The sequence below is a fragment of the Oncorhynchus mykiss genome, chromosome 3, assembly GCF_013265735.2.
Source record: "Oncorhynchus mykiss isolate Arlee chromosome 3, USDA_OmykA_1.1, whole genome shotgun sequence".
Classification (NCBI taxonomy): domain Eukaryota; kingdom Metazoa; phylum Chordata; class Actinopteri; order Salmoniformes; family Salmonidae; genus Oncorhynchus; species Oncorhynchus mykiss.
In genome coordinates, this window is record NC_048567.1 from 13598720 (window position 1) to 13620122 (window position 21403).

Genomic DNA, 21403 nt, shown 5'->3' on the forward strand with positions numbered 1-21403 from the left:
ACACATGCCACACACTGTTCAACGCTACATACCAAAGATGTGTGTATGGCATGTTACGTAATAAACACACACACACACAAGCACACACACACACACACACACACACACACACACACACACACACACACACACACACACACACACACACACACACACACACACACACACACACACACACACACACACACACACAGAGACCCGGGACCAGTCAGGGCAAGGGGAAGAAGGAGGTAGCGATTGATGAGAGGGAGGAAAAGGATGGATGGAGGGAGGTAAATAGATGGTGTGGATTCCAGCTGTGGAGTTGAGTCCAGATTGTCTGTCCTTTAACTGAACCCACCAGCTCCTGTAACTAAATGAAGCCTACAGATGTGTGTGTATGTGTCTGTGTTTGCATAAAGCCCTGAGCTTCTGATTGTTTCTAAAGAAAGGTAAAAAAGCAAAGACAGCTGAATGGCGTCCAGGTAGGTCTTTGTCAGTGCTGGAGCACACCTTTTCCTGTGATGCCCCAGACAGATAACACACACAGAGAAACAAACAGACAGACAACAGCAAGAGGTAGCAGTCTGTGACGAACCCCAAACACACCTTATACTCACTGAGAGACACAAAATGACACACTGAGAAAAACACTGTCTTTCTAAACATGGTACAGGGACAACACGTCATTCTGGGATTGTACCACTATAGTATTCTAGTATTGAAGAGGTACATCTTCAAGGACCACACAAGGCCTTGTCGGGTGCAAATCGCCATGTATGAAAACCACTGTACTGTCGCGTATGAAATGAAGATGGGCCATTTTCATAGTAATGAACAAACAGCCTGACAGATAGTTTATTGAGGACTTCAGAGTAGAACACAATGGGTAGAATATAGAAGGACACTCTCAGTCAGAAATAACAGAGTGGCCTTCCTGGCAGGCAGCTCAGTGGAGACTACATTCAACTGGGACATTTGGATACACACAGTGTCTTAGATATCAATGAGAGAAGGGGAGAGAGAGAGAGAGGTAGATGGACAGAGAATGGTTCATGGGGGGATAGTGAACAGTGACGAGGTCTCACCCCTTTCCCTGCTACCATTCTCCACTCTGCTCCACAGCAGGCAGTAACAGTGGGGAGGTCTCCCCCTGCTACCATTCTCCACTCTGCTCCACAGCAGGCAGTAACAGTGGGGAAGTCTCCCCCTGCTACCATTCTCCACTCTGCTCCACAGCAGGCAGTAACAGTGGGGGGTCTCCCCCTTCTACCAATCTCAACTCTACTCCACAGCAAGCAGTAACAGTGGGGAGGTCTCTCCCTGCTACCATTCTCCACTCTGCTCCACAGCAGGCAGTAACAGTGGGGAGGTCACTCCCTGCTCCCATTCTCCACTCTGCTCCACAGCATGCAGTAACAGTGGGGAGGTCACTCCCTGCTCCCATTCTCCACTCTGCTCCCCAGCAGGCAGTAACAGTGGGGAGGTCTCTCACTGCTACCATTCTCCACTCTGCTCCACAGCAGGCAGTAACAGTGTGGGGGGGGGGGGGGGGGTCTCTCCCTGCTACCATTCTCCACTCTGCTCCACAGCAGGCAGTAACAGTGGGGGGGTCTCTCCCTGCTACCATTCTCCACTCTGCTCCACAGCAGGCAGTAACAGTGGGGAGGTCTCTCCCTGCTACCATTCTCCACTCTGCTCCCCAGCAGGCAGTAACAGTGGGGGGGTCTCCCCCTGCTACCATTCTCCACTCTGCTCCACAGCAGGCAGTAACAGTCGGGGGTCTCCCCCTGCTACCATTCTCCACTCTGCTCCACAGCAGACAGTAACAGTAGTCTGGGAGATCAGGCTACAATAGAAGAGGCTACATTAATTTCCATTTGGGATTCATTCAGTGCCGTCTCTGTCTAATAAAAACCTCCATATACAATTAGGCCTTGGCATTCATAGCTGTGTATGATGTTGTGGTCACTAGCTAAAGTGGCAAGTATCACGACAATGAATCTGCTACTAAATCTGATGACATGTATAATGTAGACTGTGTGCCAACAGGATCAGGCCTGTTCAGAATGGTACAGTTGACCCTACGCTGTAGTGTTCCACACACACTGACAGCCTCACATCAGTTGACCCTACACTGTAGTGTTCCACACACACTGACGGCCTCACATGACCCTACGCTGTAGTGTTCCACACACACTGACGGCATCACATCAGTTGACCCTACGCTGTAGTGTTCCACACACACTGACATCCTCACATCAGTTGACCCTACGCTGTAGTGTTCCACACACACTGACATCCTTACATCAGTTGACCCTACACTGTAGTGTTCCACACACACTGACATCCTTACATCAGTTGACCCTACACTGTAGTGTTCCACACACACTGACGGCCTCACATGACCCTACGCTGTAGTGTTCCACACACACTGACGGCCTCACATCAGTTGACCCTACGCTGTAGTGTTCCACACACACTGACATCCTCACATCAGTTGACCCTACGCTGTAGTGTTCCACACACACTGACATCCTCACATCAGTTGACCCTACGCTGTAGTGTTCCACACACACTGACATCCTCACATCAGTTGACCCTACGCTGTAGTGTTCCACACACACTGACATCCTTACATCAGTTGACCCTACGCTGTAGTGTTCCACACACACTGACATCCTTACATCAGTTGACCCTACACTGTAGTGTTCCACACACACTGACGGCCTCACATGACCCTACGCTGTAGTGTTCCACACACACTGACATCCTTACATCAGTTGACCCTACACTGTAGTGTTCCACACACACTGACATCCTTACATCAGTTGACCCTACGCTGTAGTGTTCCACACACACTGACATCCTCACATCAGTTGACCCTACGCTGTAGTGTTCCACACACACTGACATCCTTACATCAGTTGACCCTACACTGTAGTGTTCCACACACACAGACATCCTTACATCAGTTGACCCTACACTGTAGTGTTCCACACACACTGACGGCCTCACATGACCCTACGCTGTAGTGTTCCACACACACTGACGGCCTCACATCAGTTGACCCTACGCTGTAGTGTTCCACACACACTGACATCCTCACATCAGTTGACCCTACGCTGTAGTGTTCCACACACACTGACATCCTTACATCAGTTGACCCTACACTGTAGTGTTCCACACACACTGACGGCCTCACATGACCCTACGCTGTAGTGTTCCACACACACTGACGGCCTCACATCAGTTGACCCAACGCTGTAGTGTTCCACACACACTGACATCCTCACATCAGTTGACCCTACGCTGTAGTGTTCCACACACACTGACATCCTTACATCAGTTGACCCTACGCTGTAGTGTTCCACACACACTGACATCCTTACATCAGTTGACCCTACACTGTAGTGTTCCACACACACTGACAGCCTCATATCAGTTGACCCTACGCTGTAGTGTTCCACACACACTGACAGCCTGTAGCATAATCAGCCAGGGGAGATCTTTACTGGATACACTTACACACATGACTGCAAAATATCACGTCATCAAATCAAATGTTATTTATCACATGCGCCTTATACAACAGGTGTAGGTAGACCTTACAGTAAAATGCTTACTTACAAGGCCAACAATACAGTTTTAAGAAAAATAAGTGTTAAAGTATTTACTAAATAAACTAAAGTAAACATTTAAAAAACGAAAAATAAGAAAATAGAAAAATAACTAATAATTAAAGAGGAACAGTGGTGAGGCTATATACAGGGGGTACTGGTACAGAGTCCATGTGCGGGGGTACAGGTTAGTTGAGATAATTGAGGTAATATGTAGGTAGAGGTAAAGTGACAATGCATAGACAATAAACAGAGAGTAACAGCAGCGTAAAAGAGGGGGGGGGGGGGGGTAAATGTGAATAGTCCAGGTAGACATCTGATTAGCTGTTCAGGAGTCTTATGGCCTCGGGGTAGAACCTGTTTAGAAGCCTTTTGGACATAGACTTGGTGCCCCGGTACCGCTTGCAGTGCAGTAGCAGAGATAACAGTCGATGACTAGGGTGGCTGGAGTCTTTGGACATTTTTAGGGCCTTCCTCTGACACCGCCTGGTATAGAGGTCCTGGATAGCAGGAAGCTTGGCCCCAGTAATGTACTGGGCCGTACACACTACCCTCTGCAGTGCCTTGCGGTCGGAGACTGAGCAGTTGCCATACCAGGTGGTGATGCAACCAGTCACAGGATGCTCTGAGGATCTGAGATCCCATGCCAAATATTTTCAGTCTCCTGAGGGGGAATAGGCTTTTCCACAGAGAGTGGAGGAACGCGTGTTCACATGCAGAGAGTGGATTTACAGTGTGTGTGTGTGTGTGTGTGTGTGTGTGTGTGTGTGTGTGTGTAAAGAGAGAATACACTAGAGAGATAAATACTGCAGGCACACTGCTGATGTTGTGTAGTGTGCAGTGAACTTGGACAGGACCAGATTTGGGCATACTATTTTCAATTCATATAAGAATTAGCCTGTGGGAAAATATAGTTTGGTGTGTGGGTGGAGTGTTGGGAATATGGCTCCTGTTTGGTAGTGGTAATAAGGAGAGAGATGGGGATGAAAGGATGGTGTTGGTGTTTTAGAGAGACAGAGAGAGGAGTTAAAATTAAAGGAAAAATCACCTAAAACCTGAAATAACCCCTGGAATCGATAGAACATCGCTCAGAGATGCACAAATACGACATAACTTAAAGAAGAGTGTGTGAGAGAGAGAGAGAGAGAGAGAGAGAGAGAGAGAGAGAGAGAGAGAGAGAGAGTTATGAGAGAGTTATGTTGCAGTGTGTGTGTGAGAGATTCCTCCAGGGTCAGACACCAAGACCCAATGTGACCCACACACTGCAGATAGAGGTCAGTGGTCATTCCATTTTAGAAATTATCTTTCTCTCTCTCTCTCTCCCTCGCTCATCCCCTCATCCCAAAACCTCTCTACTTCTATCACTTTCCATTTGACCTTTTTTCACTTCCTCATTCTCTCGCTCCCCTCCCTCTTTTTCTCTCTCCTTCTCTCTCTCCCATCCTCCTCATTCCTTCTCTCCCCTGCCTCTCTCTCTTTCTCCTCCCTCTATCTCTTTCTCTCCCCTCCCTCTCTCTCCCGCTCACTCGCTCCCACTCGCTCCCCTATGTATGAGCCAACACCAACAACGCTCCTGACGAAGCGAGAGAGAATGAATGAGCACATGAAGTAGATACGTCAGGAACCTTTACGCTATGCTCTTCAGTAGCTATTAGTGTCTAGAAGAGTGGGATTGATTGTCATGGGAAGAATACACAGGTAGTGTCAATGTGGGCTTGGGACTGTCACACCTAGCCAGCATGCCTGTCGGTCTCTTCCTCTCTCCTGTCTCTCTTCTCTCTTTACTCTGTGTCTTTATGGCCTTCAACCCCACCCCCAAGTCCCTCCATCCCTATTACCTCTCCTTCCCACAGGGCAAAAACTGGTTGAATCAACATTGTTTCCACTTCATTTCAGCAACAAAATTATATTTGATGACTTTGAATCAACGTGGAAAACTGATTGGATTTGCAAAAAAGTCATTGATGTAAGGGATATTTAAAATGTATTTTCAACTTTTCACCTAAATCCAATGACAGGGTGACATTTGTTATTGATTTCAAGTTTAATTCACGGTAGTTGACAACTCAACCAAATGTGAATCAAAACTAGACGTTGAACTGATGTCTGTGCCCAGTGGATTCTCTCTCTCAGCCAGGTCAAATACAGTCCGGTCTGGTCTGATCGATGTAGTTTAACCCTTGTGTTTTACCCATGAGGCAGCTGGGCAGACAGAGAGGGGCAATTATGGAGTAATTAGTGACTCCTTGAACCAATCTGATCCCACAGCAGGAGCTCAAAAGAGTGCGTGTGTGTGTGTGTGTGTTTTGGAGGGCTAGGGGTGGGCATGGGTGTTTTTTTAGTGTGTATGCGAGGGGAGTGGGGTCTGTCTGTGCGAGTGGGTGGGGTGTGTATGTGGGAGGGGAAGTGGGGGGGTTAGCTGCATGGGGGTCCCATTAACTGACGTGGGGTAGATAATCCGATTTACAGAAAACAAAGAGAAAGTGTGTGTGTGGTGTGTGTGTGTGGGGAGGGGGGGGGGGGCAGACAGATGGGAACTAGACGCTCCAACTGTGACCCACAGACACACTGACTGACATGGAGCACACACACACACTAAGCATTCAGTATTGATGAGCAACATAAGCTACACGAGTGGTGCTAGAACAACTAGAGTAGAGCTTCCACAAAGTGATAGGCCCACACTGGAAGTCACATTGATAAAACAAATCCCCTTGTTAGATGATGCAAAATGGTACAGGAGCTCAATTGAGCTTAGTGTTTTAAGCTTTCCATGGTACAGTCCCTCATACATACTGTGTTAAACAGTTAATGGGAGTACATCTGACTAAACCCTTCTAACATAGATAAAACTAATATTTGAAAATAAAAGAAACCTTAACTTGACAACAAATGAGATATTGGCAAAACAAACTAACAGTTCAAACGAAGTAAATATAAATAAACATATCTAGTTTACACACACACACACACACACACACACACACACAAACACACACACACACACACACACACACGCACGCACGCGCACGCACAAGCACAAGCACACGCACGCACACACAGCAGGAGCGGGAGCCCCTCATTATGAAGGAACCAGCAGGATCCCCTCCTCAACCCTTTCTTTTCTTCTCTCATTACTTTTTATTTCTCTCTCGTTCCCTTGTTGTCTCCATACCTACTGTCGTATTCTGGACATCAAACTGAGTTTTTCATTCCCCCTGCCTGCCTACTACTCAGACTTTCCTGCTTTCATCCCTCTCTCTCAAACAGCATCTGAACACCCACAGGGCATCCTGTCTCTACTATCTCTCCCTATGTATGAACATGGGAGACTATCTCTCCCTATGTATGAGTGTGCCTGCATGTGTTTCTCAGTCACTATTCATAAGGCCTCTCTCTCATTGGCTCCAAAATGGACCTACTCACTGATAACTGTTAACTGTAACTGTTGTGGCTGTCACGGATCCCCCCGGTACTGCTGCTCATTCTGTTCACCAGTACCGGAGGTTTACGTCACAGGCTTTCTAGGCTTCACTGAACGGGATTCATTATTATCAACCCCGGACTGTCTTGTCTGATTACACACACCTGGTTTCCATTTCCTCCGATTAGTATGTTATATACAGTATGTGCCCTCTGTTCCCTCTGTCTTTGCCGGTAATTGTTTCCATGTCCGTTGGTGGTTTGAGTACCTATGTGTTGGTGGTGTGAGTACCTATGCGTTGGTGGTGTGAGTACCTATGTGTTGGTGGTGTGAGTACCTATGCGTTGGTGGTGTGAGTACCTATGTGTTGGTGGTGTGAGTACCTATGCGTTGGTGGTGTGAGTACCTATGCGTTGGTGGTGTGAGTACCTATGCGTTGGTGGTGTGAGTACCTATGGGTTGGTGGTGTGAGTACCTATGCGTAGGTATTGTGAGTACCTATGCGTTGGTGGTGTGAGTACCTATGCGTTGGTGGTGTGAGTACCTATGCGTTGGTGGTGTGAGTACCTATGCGTTGGTGGTGTGAGTACCTATGCGTTGGTGCAGCTGTTATGCTGCGTGCTTTATATATGGTGTATTACGGGTATTGTTCCGTGTCGTTCAACGAGATTTACCCTCTCTCTTTTGTTTGGGTACAGCTCAGGGTTTTTGAATACGTGTTTGTTTTGGGTGTATTAAAAACTCCTATTGTGTATTCCTGCACCTTTCTCCAGATCCTTTATACCAGCGTGACACTGGCATTACCTTAACTTTTTCACAATTTTGTTGTGTTACATCCTGAATTTAAAATGGATTAAATTGAGATTTTGTGTCACTGATCTACACACAATACCACATGATGGCTAAATATAATTTTGTTTCTAGAAGATTTTAGAAATCAATAAAAAAATTGGAGATGAAATGTCTTGAGTCAATAAGTATTCAACCCCTTTGTTATGTCAAACCTAAATAAGTTCAGGAGTAAACATGTGCTTAACAAATCGCATAATAAGTTGCATGTACTCATTCCTCGTTCAATAAGTGGTTAATTAGATTTGAATAACTACCCTATCTCTGTACCCCACATATACAATTATCTGTAAGGTCCCTCAATCAAGTAATGAATTTCAAACACAGATTCAACCACAAAGACCAGGAAGGTTTTCAATGCCTCGCAAAAAAAGGGCTCAAATTGGTAAATGTGTACAAATAAAAAAAGCAGATGCTGAATATCCCCTTGAGCATGGTGAAGTTATTAATTACACTTTGGAAGGTGTATCAATACAACCAGTCACTCAGTTTCCAGAGAGGAAGGAAACTGCTCAGGGATTTCACCATGAGGCCAATGGGGATATTAAAACAGTTACTGAGATAAGAGAACAACATTGTAGTTACTCCACAATACTAACCTAAATGACAGAGTGAGAAGAAGGAAGCCTGTACAGAATAAAAATATTCCAAAACATGCATCCTGTTTGTAATACTGCAAAACATGAAATTAACTTTTTGTCCTGAATACAAAGCATTATGTTTGGGGAAAATCCAGCACAACACATCACTGAGTACCACTCTTCATATTTTCAAGCATGGTCTTGGCTGCATCATGTTATGGGTATGCTTGTCATCAACAAGGACTAGGGAGCTTTTTAGGATAAAAATAAACAGAATAGATCTAAGCACAAGCAAAATCCTATAGGAAAACCTGGTTCAGTCTGCTTTCCAACAGACAAGGGAAGACAAATTCACCTTTCAGCAGGACAATAACCTAAAACACAAGGCCAAGTCTACACTGGAGTTGCTTACCAAGACGACATTGAATGTTCCTGAGTGGCCTAGTTATGTTTTGACTTCAATTGGCTTGAAGATCTACGGCAAGACTTGAAAATGGCTGTCTAGCAATGAACAATGATCTTGACAGCGCTTGAATAATTTTTTTAAAAGTATAATGTACAAATCTTGTACATTCCAGGTGTGCAAAGCTCTAAGAGACATACCCAAAAAGACACAGTTGTAATTGCTGCCAAATGTGCTTCTACAAAGAATTGACTCAGGGGTGTGAATACTTATGTAAATTTGATATTTCTATATTTCATTTCCAATAAAGTTAAAAAATGTCTAAAAACATGTTTTCACTGTCATTATGGGCTATTGTGTAGATGGGTGAGATTTAGTTTTATTTAATCAATTTTGAATTCAGGCTGTAACAACAAAATGTAGAATAAGTCAAGGGCCACTGTAGCATATACGATACAGCTGTCATGTATTGTCATGTTGTGTCTTTCTGTCCTTTCCTTTCACCCTGTCTCCCTCTGCTGGTCGTATTAGGTTACCTTTTCTCCCCCGCTTTCCCCCAGCTGTTCCTTGTCTCCTCTTGACTACCTCGTCACCCCTTCTCCCACCTGTTCCCCTTTTCCCTCTGATTAGTCCCCTATATCTCTCTCTGTTTTTGTTCCTGTCCTTGTCGGATTCTTGTTTGTTGTGTTTCATGCCTGAGCCAGACTATCGTCATGTTTGCTGTAACCTTGTCTTGTCCTGTCGGAATCTGCCGGTCTATCTGAGCCTACCTATGTTTGGTTATTAAAGAAGCTCTGTTTAAGTTAGTTCGCTTTTGGGTCCTCATTCACTCAACCCGTAACAGAAGAATCCGACCAAGAATGGACCCAGCGACTTCGGATCCTCTCCACTCAGCCGTCGAGATCCAGGGAGCGATGCTAGGCAGACACGAGCAGGAATTGTCTGCTGCTCGACATGCCGTTGAGACCCTGGCCACCCAAGTCTCCAACCTCACAGAACAGGTTCACCATCTCCGCCTCGATCCACCGGCCACTTCCAGGGCTTTCGAATCTCCGGAGCCCAGAATCAATAACCCGCCGTGTTACTCTGGGGAGCCCACTGAATGCCGCTCGTTCCTCACCCAGTGTGATATTGTGTTTTCTCTCCAGCCCAACACTTACTCCAGGAGCACTGCTCGTGTCGCCTACGTCATATCTCTCCTTATTGGACGGGCTCGTGAGTGGGGCACGGCAATCTGGGAGGCAAGGGCTGAGTGTACTAACCAGTATCAGGACTTTAAGGAGGAGATGATACGGGTTTTTGATCGATCTGTTTTTGGGGAGGAGGCTTCCAGGGCCCTGTCTTCCCTATGTCAAGGTAATCGATCCATAACAGACTACTCTATTGAGTTTCGCACTCTTGCTGCCTCCAGTGGCTGGAACGAGCGAGCCGGCTTTGCTCGCTCGTTTTCTGGAGGGTCTCCGCGCAGAGGTAAAGGATGAGATTCTCTCCCGGGAGGTCCCTTCCAGCGTGGATTCCCTGATTGAACTCGCTATTCGCATTGAGCGACGGGTTGATCTTCGTCACCGAGCTTGTGGAAAGGAGCTCGCGTTCTCCGTTGCCCCCCTCTCCGCATCACTACCATCTTCCTCTGCCGGCTCGGGAGCTGAGCCTATGCAGCTGGGAGGTATCCGCATCTCGACTAAGGAGAGGGAACGGAGAATCACCAACCGCCTCTGTCTCTATTGCGGTTCTGCTGGTCATTTTGTCACTTCATGTCCAGTAAAAGCCAGAGCTCATCAGTAAGCGGAGGGCTACTGGTGAGCGCTACTACTCCTGTCTCTCCTTCAAGATCCTGCACTACCTTGTCGGTCCATCTACGCTGGACCGGTTCGTCAGCTTCCTGCAGTGCCTTAATAGACTCTGGGGCGGAGGGCTGTTTTATGGACGAGACCTGGGCTCGGGAACATGACATTCCTCTCAGACAGTTAAGGGAGTCCACGGCCTTGTTCGCCCTGGATGGTAGTCCTCTCCCCAGGATTCAGCGTGAGACGCTACCTTTAATGCTCACTGTTTCTGGTAATCATAGCGAAACCATTTCTTTTTTGATTTTTCGTTCACCTTTTACACCTGTTGTTTTGGGCCATCCCTGGCTAGTTTGTCATAATCCTTCCATTAATTGGTCTAGTAATTCTATCCTCTCCTGGAACGTCTCTTGTCATGTGAAATGTTTAATGTCTGCTATCCCTCCTGTTTCCTCTGTCTCTTCTTCACAGGAGGAGCCTGGTGATTTGACAGGGGTGCCGGAGGAATATCACGATCTGCGCACGGTGTTCAGTCGGTCCAGGGCCACCTCTCTTCCTCCACACCGGTCGTATGATTGTAGTATTGATCTCCTTCCGGGAACCACTCCCCCCCGGGGTAGACTATACTCTCTGTCGGCTCCCGAACGTAAGGCTCTCGAGGATTATTTGTCTGTAGCTCTTGACGCCGGTACCATAGTCCCCTCCTCCTCTCCCGCCGGAGCGGGGTTTTTTTTTTGTCAAGAAGAAGGACGGGTCTCTGCGCCCCTGCATAGATTATCGAGGGCTGAATGACATAACAGTTAAGAATCGTTATCCGCTTCCTCTTATGTCTTCAGCCTTCGAGATCCTGCAGGGAGCCAGGTTTTTCACTAAGTTGGACCTTCGTAACGCTTACCATCTCGTGCGCATCAGGGAGGGGGACGAGTGGAAGGCGGCGTTTAACACTCCGTTAGGGCACTTTGAATACCGGGTTCTTCCTTTCGGCCTCGCTAACGCTCCAGCTGTCTTTCAGGCATTAGTCAATGATGTCCTGAGAGACATGCTGAACATCTTTGTTTTCGTTTACCTTGACGATATCCTGATTTTTTCACCGTCACTCCAGATTCATCTTCAGCACGTTCGACGTGTCCTCCAGCGCCTTTTAGAGAATTGTCTTTTTGTGAAGGCTGAGAAGTGCACTTTTCATGCCTCCTCCGTCACATTTCTTGGTTCTGTTATTTCCGCTGAAGGCATTAAGATGGATCCCGCTAAGGTCCAAGCTGTCATTGATTGGCCCGCCCCTAAGTCACGCGTCGAGCTGCAGCGCTTTCTCGGCTTCGCGAACTTCTATCGTCGTTTCATCCGTAATTTCGGTCAGGTGGCAGCTCCTCTCACAGCCCTTACTTCTGTCAAGACGTGCTTTAAGTGGTCCGTTTCCGCCCAGGGAGCTTTTGATCTCCTCAAGAATCGTTTTACATCCGCTCCTATCCTTGTTACACCTGACGTCTCTAGACAGTTCGTTGTCGAGGTTGACGCGTCAGAGGTGGGCGTGGGAGCCATTCTTTCTCAGCGCTCCCTCTCTGACGACAAGGTCCACCCATGCGCGTATTTTTCTCATCGCCTGTCGCCGTCGGAACGTAACTATGATGTGGGAAACCGCGAACTGCTCGCCATCCGGTTAGCCCTAGGCGAATGGCGACAGTGGTTGGAGGGGGCGACCGTTCCTTTTGTCGTTTGGACTGACCATAGGAACCTTGAGTACATCCGTTCTGCCAAACGACTTAATGCGCGTCAGGCGCGTTGGGCGCTGTTTTTCGCTCGTTTCGAGTTCGTGATTTCTTATCGTCCGGGCTCTAAGAACACCAAGCCTGATGCTTTATCTCGTCTCTTCAGTTCTTCAGTAGCCTCCACTGACCCCGAGGGGATTCTCCCTGAGGGGCGTGTTGTCGGGTTGACTGTCTGGGGAATTGAGAGGCAGGTAAAACAAGCGCTCACTCACACTCCGTCGCCGCGCGCTTGTCCTAGGAACCTTCTTTTCGTTCCCGTTCCTACTCGTCTGGCCTATCTTCAGTGGGCTCACTCTGCCAAGTTAGCCGGCCACCCTGGCGTTCGGGGTACGCTTGCTTCCATTCGCCAGCGTTTTTGGTGGCCCACCCGGGAGCATGACACGCGTCGTTTCGTGGCTGCTTGTTCGGTCTGCGCGCAGACTAAGTCCGGTAACTCCCCTCCTGCCGGCCGTCTCAGGCCGCTTCCCATTCCCTCTCGACCGTGGTCTCACATCGCCTTAGATTTTGTCACCGGACTGCCTTCGTCAGCGGGGAAGACTGTTATTCTTACGGTTGTCGATAGGTTCTCTAAGGCGGCTCATTTCATTCCCCTTGCTAAGCTTCCTTCTGCTAAAGAGACGGCACAAATCATCATCGAGAATGTTTTCAGAATTCATGGCCTTCCGTCAGACGTCGTTTCGGACAGAGGTCCGCAATTCACGTCTCAATTTTGGAGGGAGTTTTGCCGTTTGATTGGGGCTTCCGTCAGTCTCTCTTCCGGCTTTCACCCCCAGTCTAACGGTCAAGCAGAACGGGCCAATCAGACTATTGGTCGCATCTTACGCAGTCTTTCTTTTCGCAACCCTGCGTCTTGGTCAGAACAGCTCCCCTGGGCAGAATACGCCCACAACTCGCTTCCTTCGTCTGCGACCGGGCTATCTCCTTTTCAGAGTAGCCTCGGGTACCAGCCTCCGCTGTTCTCATCTCAGTTCGCCGAGTCCAGTGTCCCCTCCGCTCAGGCTTTTGTCCAACGTTGCGAGCGCACCTGGAAGAGGGTCAGGTCTGCACTTTGCCGTTATAGGACGCAGACTGTGAGGGCTGCTAATAAGCGTAGAACTAAGAGTCCTAGATATTGTCGCGGTCAGAGAGTTTGGCTCTCCACTCAGAACCTTCCCCTTAAGACGGCTTCTCGCAAGTTGACCCCGCGGTTCATTGGTCCGTTCCGTATTTCTCGGGTCATTAATCCTGTCGCAGTTCGACTTCTTCTTCCGCGATACCTTCGTCGCGTCCACCCGGTCTTCCATGTCTCCTGTATTAAGCCCGTTCTTCGCGCCCCCGCTCGTCTTCCCCCCCCCCCCCCCCCATCCTTGTCGAGGGCGCACCCATCTACAGGGTCCGCAGGATTTTGGACATGCGTCCTCGGGGCCGTGGTCACCAGTACCTCGTTGATTGGGAGGGGTACGGTCCTGAGGAGAGGAGTTGGGTTCCCTCTCGGGACGTGCTGGACCGTGCGCTGATCGAGGATTTCCTCCGTTGCCGCCAGGTTTCCTCCTCGAGTGCGCCAGGAGGCGCTCGGTGAGTGGGGGGGTACTGTCATGTATTGTCATGTTGTGTCTTTCTGTCCTTTCCTTTCACCCTGTCTCCCTCTGCTGGTCGTATTAGGTTACCTTTTCTCCCCCGCTTTCCCCCAGCTGTTCCTTGTCTCCTCTTGACTACCTCGTCACCCCTTCTCCCACCTGTTCCCCTTTTCCCTCTGATTAGTCCCCTATATCTCTCTCTGTTTTTGTTCCTGTCCTTGTCAGATTCTTGTTTGTTGTGTTTCATGCCTGAGCCAGACTATCGTCATGTTTGCTGTAACCTTGTCTTGTCCTGTCGGAATCTGCCGGTCTATCTGAGCCTACCTATGTTTGGTTATTAAAGAAGCTCTGTTTAAGTTAGTTCGCTTTTGGGTCCTCATTCACTCAACCCGTAACAACAGCAGGATGATTAATGATGTGTGTGATACAGATTTAGGTATGTAATATATACATTAAAGTGTTGGTGGGAGAGAACAGCTGAATCCTAATGGTTCAGTCAAATTGGCATCCCCTACTGATGTGTCATATAGAAAGTATAACATACAGGGTGTTTCTCAATATGCATACAACCGTGCCCCACATTCTCATGCTCTGAGAGCATTCTCTGGCGACGCTCTTTTGAGTACGGTCTTGTGAGGACGAGAGTGTGGAGAACACATAAAACGTTACATTTGAGAAGTACTCACAGACCCCCTACTGTATTACCTCACGCTGCACCTCCCCATTCACGGAACCTTCTTCCAGCCAGAACAATGGCAACAATCGAGACTAAACAAGATATACACAAAGCAAACGGTTTACTTCATAACTACATGTGAATTGTAATAATGTATCTAACTAGATAGTTTAACAGGCAAAAATGAGCTACAACTAATGTTATGCAAGTTGGATGTCAATTCTTCTTCTGTAGATAGCTAACAATTATTTGTGGCTATCTGGCTAGCTAACAGTAGTAGCTAGCCAGTTAGCCGTATTGACTTACAATGGTCTTGCGATCTATGATACGTAGGCAGATAAACACAGCATTTATTTATTAACATATCAAGAGAAAATATTGTAGTCAGGCAACATATGAGATGTAAAAAGGGAACGTTTCATTCCGAGAGTATTTGCTCTTGATTCGTGGTGGAGTGGGCCAGGCTGCCAGTGTCAGAGTGGGTCTTTGTAAGACCTGGCGTCCGTCAACACACCCATGATGAGACAAGAACAGGTGCAGCTCAGGAACAACAGCTGCTGGCACACACACACAAACGCAGACACACACAAACACGCTAGCTTACAAAGGGAGCCACAGACAGACAGACAGAGAGAATAGAGGAAAGAGGGGGATATGAAAAAATAATTTAAACTACATGGTTACAAGCTTAATATAACAGAGACAGGAAACTAGCCACTGATACAGGCAGAGACAAACAACGAACAAAATGGAAAGTGGAAATATGTTCGTTGGGCCGACTACTTTCTCATTCAAAGATCCTGAATACTGAGCAGATATCAGCCTCGGGGAATTTATTGCTGTGATGTCAAGCTAAGTGGTGACCTTTGGGGGAACACATTGATATGTATCAGATGCAAATGAAGAGATCTGACATTTACCCATGAACTAGGATGAAAGAGAGGAGAGCCAAAGAGATGGAGGGATGAGATGGGATGGATGGAGAGGGGGAGAGAGACGGAGGGATTTAGGGAAGGAGCAAGAGGGGTGGGTAGGAGGGTGGGGGATAAAGCCCAACTTTGGGGTCCAGTGGGAGGGAAGAGGTAGATGGGATATAGGAGGGAGAGAGGGGTGGGTAGGAGGGTGGGGGATAAAGCCCAACTTTGGGGTCCAGTGGGAGGGAAGAGGTAGATGGGATATAGGAGGGAGTGAGGGAGATGGGTTATGCTGTCTAAATTTAAGGGAGCAGAGGAAGAGGGATAAGAGGCAGATATGCAGGCCAGGTCAGCTTCGGGAGTGAGGATAGGAGGAGGAGTTGGGAAGGAGGATGGGCTGTGGAGGAGGAGGAGATGGAGAGGAGGAAGGGCTGGGAGGGGTAAACATATAGGATGATACAGTTGAAGTCGGAAGTTTACATACACCATAGCCAAATACATTTACTCAGTTTTTTACAATTCCTGACATTTAATCCTAGTAAAAATTCCCTGTCTTAGGTCAGTTAGGATCTCCACTTTATTTTAAGAATGTGAAATGTCAGAATAATAGTAGAGAGAATGATTTATTTCAGCTTTTATTTCTTTCATCACATTCCCAGCGGGTCAGAAGTTTACATACACTCAATTAGTATTTGGTAGCATTGCCTTTAAATTGATTAACTTGGGTCAAACATTTTGGGTAACCTCCCACAAGCTTCCCACAATACGTTGGGTGAGTTTTGGGCCATTCCTCCTGACAGAGCTGGTGCAACTGAGTCAGGTTTGTAGGCCTCCTTGCTCGCACACACCTTTTCAGTTCTGCCCACAAATGTTCTATGGGATTGAGGTTAGGGCTTTGTGATGGCCACTCCAATACCTTGACTTTGTTGTCCTTAAGCCATTTTTCCACAACTTTGGAAGTATGCTTGGAGTCATTGTCCGTTTGGAATACACATTTGCGACCAAGCTTTAACTTCCTGACTGATGTCTTGAGATGTTGCTTCAATATACAGTTGGGCAAAAAAGTATTTAGTCAGCCACCAACTGTGCAAGTTCTCCCACTTAAAAAGATGAGGCCTCTAATTTTCACCATAGGTACACTTAAACAATGACAGAAAAAATGAGAAAAAAAATCCAGAAAATCACATTGTAGGATTTTTTATGAATTGATTTGCAAATTATGGTGGAAAATAAGTATTTGGTCAATAACAAAAGTTTATCTCAATACTTTGTTATATACCCTTTGTTGGCAATGACAGAGGTCAAACGTTTTCTGTAAGTCTTCACAAGGTTTTCACACACTGTTGCTGGTATTTTGGCCCATTCCTCCATGCAGATCTCCTCTAGAGCAGTGATGTTTTGGGGCTGTTGCTGGGCAACACGGACTTTCAACTCCCTCCAAAGATTTTCTATGGGGTTGAGATCTGGAGACTAGCTAGGCCACCCCAGGACCTTGAAATGCTTCTTACGAAGCCACTCCTTCGTTGCCCGGGCGGTGTGTTTGGGATCATTGTCATGCTGAAAGACCCAGCCCTGTTTCATCTTCAATGCCCTTGCTGATGGAAGGAGGTTTTCACTCAAAATCTCACGATACATGGCCCCTTTCATTCTTTCCTTTACACGGATCAGTCGTCCTGGTCCCTTTGCAGACAAACAGCCCCAAAGCATGATGTTTCCAACCCCATGCTTCACAGTAGGTATGGTGTTCTTTGGATGCAACTCAGCATTCTTTGACCTCCAAACACGACGAGTTGAGTTTTTACCAAAAAGTTATATTTTGGTTTCATCTGACATTCTCCCAATCTTCTTCTGGATCATCCAAATGCTCTCTAGCAAACTCCAGACGGGCCTGGACATGTACTGGCTTAAGCAGGGGGACACGTCTGGCACTGCAGGATTTGAGTCCCTGGCGGCGTAGTGTGTTACTGATGGTAGGCTTTGTTACTTTGGTCCCAGCTCTCTGCAGGTCATTCACTAGGTCCCCCCGTGTGGTTCTGGGATTCTTGCTCACCGTTCTTGTGATCATTTTGACCCCACGGGGTGAGATCTTGCGTGGAACCCCAGATCGAGGGAGATTATCAGTGGTCTTGTATGTCTTCCATTTCCTAATAATTGCTCCCACAGTTGATTTCTTCAAACCAAGCTGCTTACCTATTGCAGATTCAGTCTTCCCAGCCTGGTGTAGGTCTACAATTTTGTTTCTGGTGTCCTTTGACAGCTCTTTGGTCTTGGCCATAGTGGAGTTTGGAGTGTGACTGTTTGAGGTTGTGGACAGGTGTCTTTTATACTGATAACAAGTTCAAACAGGTGCCATTAATACAGGTAACGAGTGGAGGACAGAGGAGCCTCTTAAAGAAGAGGTCTGTGAGAGCCAGAAATGTTGCTTGTTTGTAGGTGACCAAATACTTATTTTCCACCATAATTTGCAAATAAATTAATTAAAAATCCTACAATGTGATTTTCTGGATTTTTTTTCTAATTTTGTCTGTCATAGTTGAAGTGTACCTATGATGAAAATTATAGGCCTCTCTCATCTTTTTAAGTGGGAGAACGTGCACAATTGGTGGCTGACTAAATACTTTTTTGCCCCACTGTATCTACATAATTTCCCTTTCTTATGATGCCATCTATTTTGTGAGGTGCACCAATCACTCCTGCAGCAAAGCATCCCCACAAAGCCACCCCCGTGCTTCACGGTGAGGATGGTGTTCTTTGGTTTGCAAGCCTCCCCCTTTTTCCTCCAAACATAACGATGGTCATCATGGCCAAACAGTTCTATTTTTGTTTCATCAGACCAGAGGACATTTCTCCAAAAAGTATGATCTTTGTCCCCTTGCGCAGTTGCAAACCGTGGTCTGGCTTTTTTATGGCGGTTTAGGAGCAATGGCTTCTTCCTTGCTGAGCGGCTTTTCAGGTTATGTCGATATTGGACTCGTTTTACTGTGGATATAGATACTTTTGTACCCGTTTCCTCCATCATCATCACAGGGTCCTTTGCCGTTGGTCTGGGATTGATTTGCACTTTTCACACCAAAGTACGTTCATCTCTAGGAGACAGAAAGCGTCTCCTTCCTGAGCGGAATGATGGCTGCGGGGTCCCATGGTGTTTATACTTGCGCACTATTGTTTGTACAGATGAACGTGGTACCTTCAGGCATTTGGAAATTGCTCCCAAGGATGAACCAGACTTGTGGAGATCTACAATTTTTCTTTTGAGGTCTTGGCTGATTTCTTTTGATTTTCCCATGATGTCAAGCAAAGAGGCAATGAGTTTGAAGGTAGGCCTTGAAATACATCCACAGGTACACCTCCAATTGACTCAAATGATGTCAATTAGCCTATCAGAAGCTTCTAAAGCCATGACATCATTTTCTGCAATTTTCCAAGCTGTTTAAAGGCACAGTCAACTTGTATGTGTATGTAAACTTCTGACCCACTGGAATTGTGATACAGTGAATTATAAGTGAAATAATCTGTCTGTAAACAATTGTTGTAAAAATGACTTGAGTCATGCACAAAGTAGATGTCCTAACCGACTTGCCAAAACTATAGTTTGTTAACAAGAAATTTGTGGAGTGGTTGAAGAACGAGTTTCAATGACTCCAACCTAAGTGTATGTAAACTTCCGACTTCAACTGTACATCTCCTGTGCCATCAGGGAGGGACTGTGTTGTTTTAATGTCTCGAAGGTTGTCTGACCGACTGTCACTCCTAAACTATGTGGGAAGTCTAAACACCAAAAGTATGTCTGTCTAGATTCTAAACCTCCTGGTGTTGAGCTGTGGTGAGAGATACAGGGACAGCACATAGTCAACTAGAAGTTCATCTTAAACCAACTGAGGGACTTCCATCCAGTATACTGTTGTCACAAGACACTTAGCGCTAGTGGGAACAAATCAGTTTCAACTTAAACATAAGAGATTCTGTTTCTCACTGATTTCACTAGTAGTCATTACTGTCCTCAGTGTATTCTAAATTAGGCTCTTTAATGGACATAATAACAGAATACGATTCCCTAGCAAGATACAATGATACTGGCAGGAACCAATTAAAGTAACCTTAGAACAGGCCAGCAGACTAAAAGAGGCGTCTGTCTCCAGTCTCTATCATAAGTCCCTTCAGTCATGACTTGTGGTTGATTCTGATGATCTATTGTTGAAAGAGATGATATCGAGCAGCCATCCATTTTGATGCAAACATCCTCCGACCTTATCAAGGGTCACATTACAGCTGTTGTTCTAATGGGGTGTCTGCCTGGGTTGTTTTCATATGGTTGGTGGCTGTGTGTAAGATTAGGGTTTGTGTGCATGTGTATGTGTATGTATACATGTGCATGTGCATGTGCATGGTATGTGTGTATGCATATGCATGTGTATGTGTATGTGTATGGTATGTGCGTGTGCGTGTGCGTGTTTGTGTGTGTGTGTACACCCAGAGAGGGATATTGCAGGATGAGATAGGCCTGTCCCGGATGCAGATGCCACAGAGCACCCATACACACCCCTACACCACAGCTACCGGAGGTGGTACAGACTGTCTGTCTGGTACAATACCATCTGAAGAGTGGCAGAATGCCAGCTTACCCACACACACTGTCTTTGTGCAAACTGGAAACCGCATATCCTGAGGCTGCATTTACTGGAAATCTTAGGAAAATGCTACCGAAGTTTTATCAACACATCTCCTGTGCTACTCGCTCATCGAGCACTCTTGGCCATCGCTACTCCCCCTTCCGTGATGGCTACAAGGCCCTCACCCGCCCTCCCTTCGGCAAATCAGATCACACCTCCATTCTGCTCCTTCCCTCCTATAAGCAGAAACTTAAACAGGAAGCACCCGTGGTAAGGACTGTTCAACATTGGTCTGACCAATGGGAATCTACGCTTCAAGATTGTTTTGATCACGCAGACTATGATGTGTATTGAAGTACACACTGACTCTGTGACTGAGTTCATCAGGAAGTACATAGAGGATGTTGTTCCCACTGTGACAATTACGACTTATTCTGTCATCATGAAGTGCTTTGAGAGGCTAGTTAAGGATCATATCACCTCCACCTTACCCGACACCCACAACAATTGGCATACCGCACACCCCAGGCTGTGAAGGTAGGCAACAATAACTCCACTGATCCTTAACATGGGGGGCCCACATGGGTGCATGCTCAGCCCTCTCCTGTACTCCCTGTTCACCCATAATTGCGAGGCCAAGGACGTCTCCAACTCAATCATCAAGTTTGCAGACGACAACACAGCCACTAGAGCCACGGCCTGTTCACCCTGCTATCATTTAAAATCAGTCAAATCAAATGTTATTTGTCACAAGCGCCAAACACAACTTTACAGTGAAATGCTTACTTACGAGCCCTTTCCAAAAATGCAGTTAAAAAGTAAGACAATTAACAAATAGATAAAAGAAAATAGTAACACTGTCACGTTCTGACCATCGTTCGTGTGTGTTTTCCTTGTTTTAGTGTTGGTCAGGACGTGAGCTGGGTGGGCATTCTATGTTGTATGTCTTGTTTGTCTATTTCTATGTCTGACCTGATATGGTTCTCAATCAGAGGCAGGTGTTAGTCATTGTCTCTGATTGGGAACCATATTTAGGTAGCCTGGGTTTCACTGTGTTTTTGTGGGTGATTGTCCTTAGTGTCTTGATGTCCTTGTTCTGTGTGTATGTGCACCAGTATTAGGCTGTTTCGGTTTTCGTTACGTTTATTGTTTTGTAGTGTTTGTATTTAGATTCGTGTTGCTTCAGTTTAAATAAACATGGATCGCAATCTACACGCCGCATTTTGGTCCGACTCTCCTTC

At 46.7% G+C, this 21403-nt stretch overlaps 1 protein-coding gene across 2 annotated transcripts in view; it reads right to left on the bottom strand.

The window, feature by feature from the left end:
- The window catches only part of LOC110510231 (basal cell adhesion molecule), a 120183-nt gene that overhangs the window by 40227 nt on the left and 58553 nt on the right, over window positions 1–21403 (bottom strand). The window lies entirely within an intron of this gene.